Raw genomic sequence first — 6,635 nt, forward strand, 5'->3', positions numbered from 1 at the left:
CAAAGTAGACCCTCGAAAAAGGTTTCACTTGGAAATTTCGGATTTTGATACGGTTGCTCTAAAATTTGGGTTAGACCCATTTCCCACTCAATTTGACCCCCTAAACAAGAATATGAAGTCGGATTTTCGAAAAACGAAACGGATCTTTTTATATACAGCTAAACAAGTTTCCGGTAACTTCCGAAGCACATTTTTAAGAACTTTTTGGGTCAAATTCAAATATAATCATTTCATTAAGTTCTCGACTCCAAACTCACATGTGAGGCTCTAGTTTCACTCTATCATTTTCTGGGTCGTTACACTAGGACCCCACCCAAGTGCTCCCCGACTTTTCTTCTTCGTTTTTCATCTCTAAACCCTCTAATTTCACTTGGTTCTTTCTCCAAACACTTAGAATCGATTATATGTTCGAGGTATGAAAGATTCTACTCGAAATCACACCCAAAAACATAAATCAGACTCAAGAAACTTCAACAACACAAACCCACAAGAATTCAAACAAATTTCATCAAGAACTCATAGGATTTACTTTCAAATCAAATGAACTTCACTGAATTGAATCATGATTGGCGCATGAGTGAACTAACCCAACCCTTTGTGATCTCACATACCTCGTAGGATTGAATCCTTGGCGAAATCCGCAGTCAAACTTGAATGTTCTTGACGAATCTGACCTTTTCTCCTTTCTCCAAACCCTAGGGTGAACTTCAACTTTTCTAAACTGATCTAATTCTGATTTGACCCCAATTAAACTCCTAAAAATGGATTAAAATAATTGGGAAAGGAAAAGACTAAAATACCCCACCAAAATCCGGTTTAGATTTTCCTTAATTAATTGAACAACCCAACTTCAAATGGGCATATCTCACTCATATGAACTCGGAATCGTGCAAACTTGGCGGCGTTGGAAAAATTATTCCAAGATATTTCCTATGATATCTATACACATAACTCATCCTGATCCAGGTGTTATGGTCATTTGAAGTTGACCAAAAATTCAACTAACATACTGTAACACCCAGAATTTTTTTTTGAGCTAAGACTCGAACCATCATTCATAGTGAGTAAGTTTTTACCAAGGAATTAAAATTTCTTAAGTGTTAAGTTCACTAGATGTAGTACCTTGAGTTCGAAAAAGAATTTAATTGGAAATAGCAAATATCTGAAATTTTGCAAGTTAAGCTAAGTATGAGTTTTAGGTTGACTTCAAATGACTATAACGCCTAGCTCAAGATGAGTTAGGTGTGATACCAGATACCTTAGGGAAGGCCTTTGGATTATCTTTCCAACACCACCGAGTTTGCTCAGTTTCGAGTTCGTATGAGTGAGATATGGACTTTTGAAGTTAGGTTGTCCAGTTAAGGAAGGTTAGCCGAAAATGGTAAGGGGTATTTTGGTCTTTTCCTTACCAAATCAGGTTTAATTCATTTTTAGTAAGGTTTTAAGGGTCTAATCCTATTAGGTTTAGTTTTATAATCCTAAAATTAGCCTAGGGTTTTAGTTGAGAGTTCAAGAAGAGAAAAGTAGAAGAGAGAATAGGAGAAAAAAGAAAGGATAGAAGCGTTCGTCGAAATTCTTGAGAGTTGTTGCGGATTGTTACCATGGGTTTGATCCCAAAGAGGTATGTAAGCTTCCATAGTGTTGGGTTTGTTCACCCACACGCCAAACATGTTATTTTCAGCGCAAATTTCATTCTTGAAGTTGAAAGATTTGAATTCTTGATAGGTGTTCTTGAAAATCTTTCTAAATCTTGTTGTGTTGGGTTTTGATGATTTCTTGAGATTAATGTGAGTATTCTAGTAACTTGTTTCAAGACTCGAGCAAGTGAGTATGAGAGTGAGGAGAATGTATTCATGAGTCTACTTCGTCACATTCTAGGCGAATTAGGGTGAGAAAACGAGCAAAGAATTTTATCGAATTTTCTGGATTGGGGCCTGGCGCGATGCGCCAGCTAGAGTGCCACAAACCCTCCTATGAAGTTTAGGGGCTGGCGCCCCGCGCTACCCATAGCGCCAGGGTCGCCTGCCCCATCCAGTTTGTCGTTGGTTGCCTCGTTTGAGTTCGTTTAAAGTGCACCTTCACTCCTTTTCGATTCTATCTACTTTAAGCTACTTCTAAACACCAAAAATCATTCCTAACATGATCATAACCTTGAATTCATAATTCAAATTCAAGGTAGAGTTAAGAGTTAAGTTTTGGGAATTCTTTCAATCATTCTAAGAAAGTCCCTTTGAGTTAGTTTGAGTTGGGTTATTCATGTCCATAATTCCGCATGAACCTTCCGAGTTGAGCATTTTTTTTGAAGTGAATAGTCTTATTGAAGTTCTTGAGTTCCAAGTATTGAGTTCTATCTATAGTTATTGAAAACCTTGCATTGAGTCGTTCACATCCATAATTCGGCATGAACCATATTTTAAGAAGTCTTTTACAAACGTTTTAACTTTGTTTTAAGACTTAAGTTTTGAGTTAAGCAAAGAGTAAAGAGTAAAGAGTTGAGTTCAGTTCTTCAAAAAGTATATCGGGACTATGTATTCCCAAAGAGTAAATGTTTTCACATTTAAACAAGAAGGGAAACTGAGATTTCAAAAGAGCCTTTGAGCTAGTTTTTCAGTAAAGAGGAAACATCGATTCCAAGGGAGCTTTTTAGATAAGTTTTGAGTAATTATCTCAAACCAAAGAAAGAAATATGTTTTTAAAACATAAAGAGCTAGTATATTTTGGGAGTAGTATTGAGCATCGATGTGGGGATGCGAGTTTCATATTAACTCAAGTCTCCATGAAAACTATGTAGCCATCATGGGTAGAAAAGTGTCATACTTTTTAGATGAATCCTTTTCACATAGACTAGTGGATCTACTAAGTTAAGTTAAGGTCCTATATTGATGGCAAGGTATATGATGGTCCTTGGCAGTGTGAGGTAAAATGTTGTATCATCACTATAGCTCTTAAGTGATGGTTGTCGGTTAGAGAAACTCCCACATCAGTATTTACATGGTTCCTCAAGGGGTTCTGCTTAGTATGAATGGGGGGTATGAGACTTCATTTATGCATTGCACAAGTAGACTTTTAAGAGGGAGCATAGTATGTCTTTTATGATATTATGATTATGAGTTAACATCATGTTTTAAATAGTTTTCCTTTTTCTTATATTGCACTTTTTTTAAACTACTTTATATCGAAATGAGTTCAGTTATGTTAGAGTTGAGTTGAGCCAGGTAAGTTCTTCAGATTCTTTCAAGCCTATGTTTCCTTTTATCAAAGTTCAAGCTTATGTTTATGCTTTAGAATTCCTCTTACATGCTCGTACATTCCACGTACTGAGCCATTTGGCCTCCATCTTCTCATAATGCAGACACAGGTATTCAGGATCATTAACAGGAGCTTCGTTGATACATCCGAGAGTTCGAGTTAGCTATGGTGAGCCTCTTTGCTTCCGGAGGATTTCATTTACCTTTAGTTATATCAATTGTTAGGATGTCGTGGTCTTGTCCCGAACTTCCATCTTTATCAGTTAGAGGCTTCATAGATAGTCAGTATAATTAAGAAGTTTGTATTATTCATTTATTTATTAAAGGTTATAAAGACTTAAGTTGCCTATTTTATGGCGAGTTGAATAATTTATTTTATTCAGAGTTTTCTTTTGAGTTAAAGCTTTCTATTTAAGTTTCATGCATATTTATTCAATTTTAAGCTTTGTATTCTTGAGTTAGTCTTCTGCTTGAAGTCAGCCAGGATGAGGGTTCGCTTGGGGACCAGCAATGGTTCTCGAGTGCCGGCAACGTCCAGGGTGTAGGCTCGGGTCGTGACACATACTTAACATATTTTCCAGATTTTTATATTCTTTCCGAAAATGACTTTTTCCAATTCTTAACTTATTCCTAGTTATTTCAATTTGCGAGATGTTACAATATCTTCCCCTTGGGAACATTCGTCTTCGAATGAGCTTTCTCTTAGTAGGCTAAGGGTGTAACATGTAACATTCAGCTCAAATACCCAACAAGCAATGCAATTACAACATGCTAACTTATAAATCAAAGAGTACTAAGAAGAGAATTAGTACCTTGGTCTGGAATTTCTCCGGTTTCAAAGAGATGTGGATATATCTTCTTCATATCTTCCTGAGCTTCCCAAGTAGCTTCTTCAACAATTTGGTTCCTCCAAAGGACTTTGATTGATGCTACTTCCTTAGTCCTCAACTTGTGAACTTGGCGATCTAGAATCTGAACTGGAATCTCTTCATAAGATAAGCTATCATTGATTTCAATATCTTCAGTTGGTATGATCAATGAAGGATCTCCCATGCATTTCTTCAACATGGAAATGTGAAATATTGGATGAACCACCGCTAACTCATGTGGTAGCTCCAACTCATAAGCTACATTACCAATCCTTTTGGATATTCTGTAAGTACCAATATACCGGGGACTAAGCTTCCCCTCTTACCAAATCTCATAACACCCTTCATGGGTGAAACTTTCAAGTATACCCAATCATCTATTTCAAACTCTAACTCCCTTCTCCTAACATTGGTGTAGGATTTTTGACAACTCTGCACTTTTTTCAACATTTTTTGAATAACTTTCACCTTCTCCATAGCTTGATGAACTAAGTATGGTCCTATCAACCCAGCTTCACCAACTTCAAACCATCTAATAAGAGATCTGCATCTTCTCCCATAAAGAGCTTCATAAAGAGCCATCTGGATGCTAGAGTGGTAAATGTTGTTGTAAGCGAACTCAATGAGAGGTAGGTGATCATCCCAATTACCTTTGAAATCAATCACACAGGGCCTCAACATATCTTCTAAAGTCTGAATAGTGCGCTCTGCTTGACCATATGTCTGAGGATGAAAAACAGTACTTAAGTTCACCTTTGAACCCAAGCCTTTCTGGAATGACTTCCAAAACTGTGCAGTAAATTGCACACCACTATCTGAAATAAAAGAGATCAGGACTCCATAAAGTCTAACTACTTCTTGAAGATATAACTTGGCATAGTCCTCTGCTGAAGGAATAGTCTTTGCCGACAAAAAATGGGCTGATTTTGTCATTCTATCGACAATCACCCAAATAGAATCGTGTTGCCTACGAGACCTTGGTAAACCTGTGATAAAGTCCATATTTATCATCTCCCACTTCCATTCTAGAAGTTCTATATTCTGAGCCAAACCACCAGGCCTTTGATTCTCTACCTTAACTTGTTGGCAATTCGGACACTTAGTAACAAATTCTGCAATGCCTTCTTCATACTACTCCACCAATACACTTCTCTCAAGTCACGATACATCTTTGTGGAACCCGGATGAATGGAATATCTGGAGCTATGAGCTTCCTCCATGATCCTCTCTTGGAGTTTATCCACCCTTGTACACACAATCTGCCTTGATACCTCAATACACCATCTCCCCCTTGTTCAAAAGCCATAACATTCTACTTATGAACATTTGCCTTCAATTCAAGCAAAATTGGGTCTTGGTCTTGTTTCTCTTTAACTTCAGACACTAGAGATGATTCAGCCCCATTCATCACCACTACTCCTCCCTTCTGTGGAATCCATTAGTCAGACTCCTAAGCGTGCAAATCTATGCACATCTCTTGCTAGCTCTTTCTTATCTTCATCAAAATGGGAGGTACTACCTATAGACGACCTGCTCAAGGCATCAACAACAACATTAGGTGATAAAGAATACTCATGTCATAATCCTTGAGTAATTCTAACCACCTCCTTTGTCTGAGGTTAAGCTCTTTTTGAGTAAACACATACTGAAGGCTCTTACGATCGGTGAACACATCCACTTGCACACTATAAGGATAATGGCGCCATATTTTCAAAGCAGAAACTACGACAGCCAATTCTAGATCATGGGTTGGGTAGTTCCTCTCATGAACTTTCAACTGTCTGGAGGCATAAGCTATAACTTTGCCATTCTGCATTAATACATAACCCAAACCAACTCTAGACGCATCACAATAGACAACAAAGTCTTGTGTACCTTCTGGTAAGGTCAAAACTGGGGTAGTAGTCAATTTCTTTTTCAATTCCTGAAAGTTTTTCTCACAAGCTTCAGACCATTGAAATTTCACTGTTTTCTGAGTCAACTTGGTCAAAGGGGATGAAATAGATGAGAACCCTTCTACGAACCTTCTATAATATCCAGCCAACCCTAAGAAACTCCTAATAACAGTTGGAGATGTGGGTCTAGGCCAATTTTGTACTGCTTCTAATTTTTGGGTATCAACTTTAATTCCCTCTCCGTACACAATATGGCCTAAGAATGCCACAGATTCAAGCCAAAACTCACACTTTGAGAACTTGGCATATAATTCTCTATCCTTTAAAGTTTGGAGAACTATTCTGAGATGACTAGCATGATCTTCTTCATTCCTTGAATATATTAGTATGTGATCAATGAATACAATAACAAACATATCTAAATAAGGTTTGAATACTCTATTCATAAGGTCCATGAATGTTGTAGGCGCATTGGTCAAACCAAAGGACATGACCAGAAACTCATAATGACCATAACGGGTCCTGAAAGTTGTCTTTGGAATATCACATTCCCGCACTCTTAACTGATAGTATCCAGATCTGAGGTCTATCTTAGAGAAACAGGTGGCACCCTGAAGTTGATC

The sequence above is a fragment of the Solanum tuberosum genome, unplaced genomic scaffold (genome assembly GCF_000226075.1).
Source record: "Solanum tuberosum cultivar DM 1-3 516 R44 unplaced genomic scaffold, SolTub_3.0 scf00559, whole genome shotgun sequence".
Classification (NCBI taxonomy): domain Eukaryota; kingdom Viridiplantae; phylum Streptophyta; class Magnoliopsida; order Solanales; family Solanaceae; genus Solanum; species Solanum tuberosum.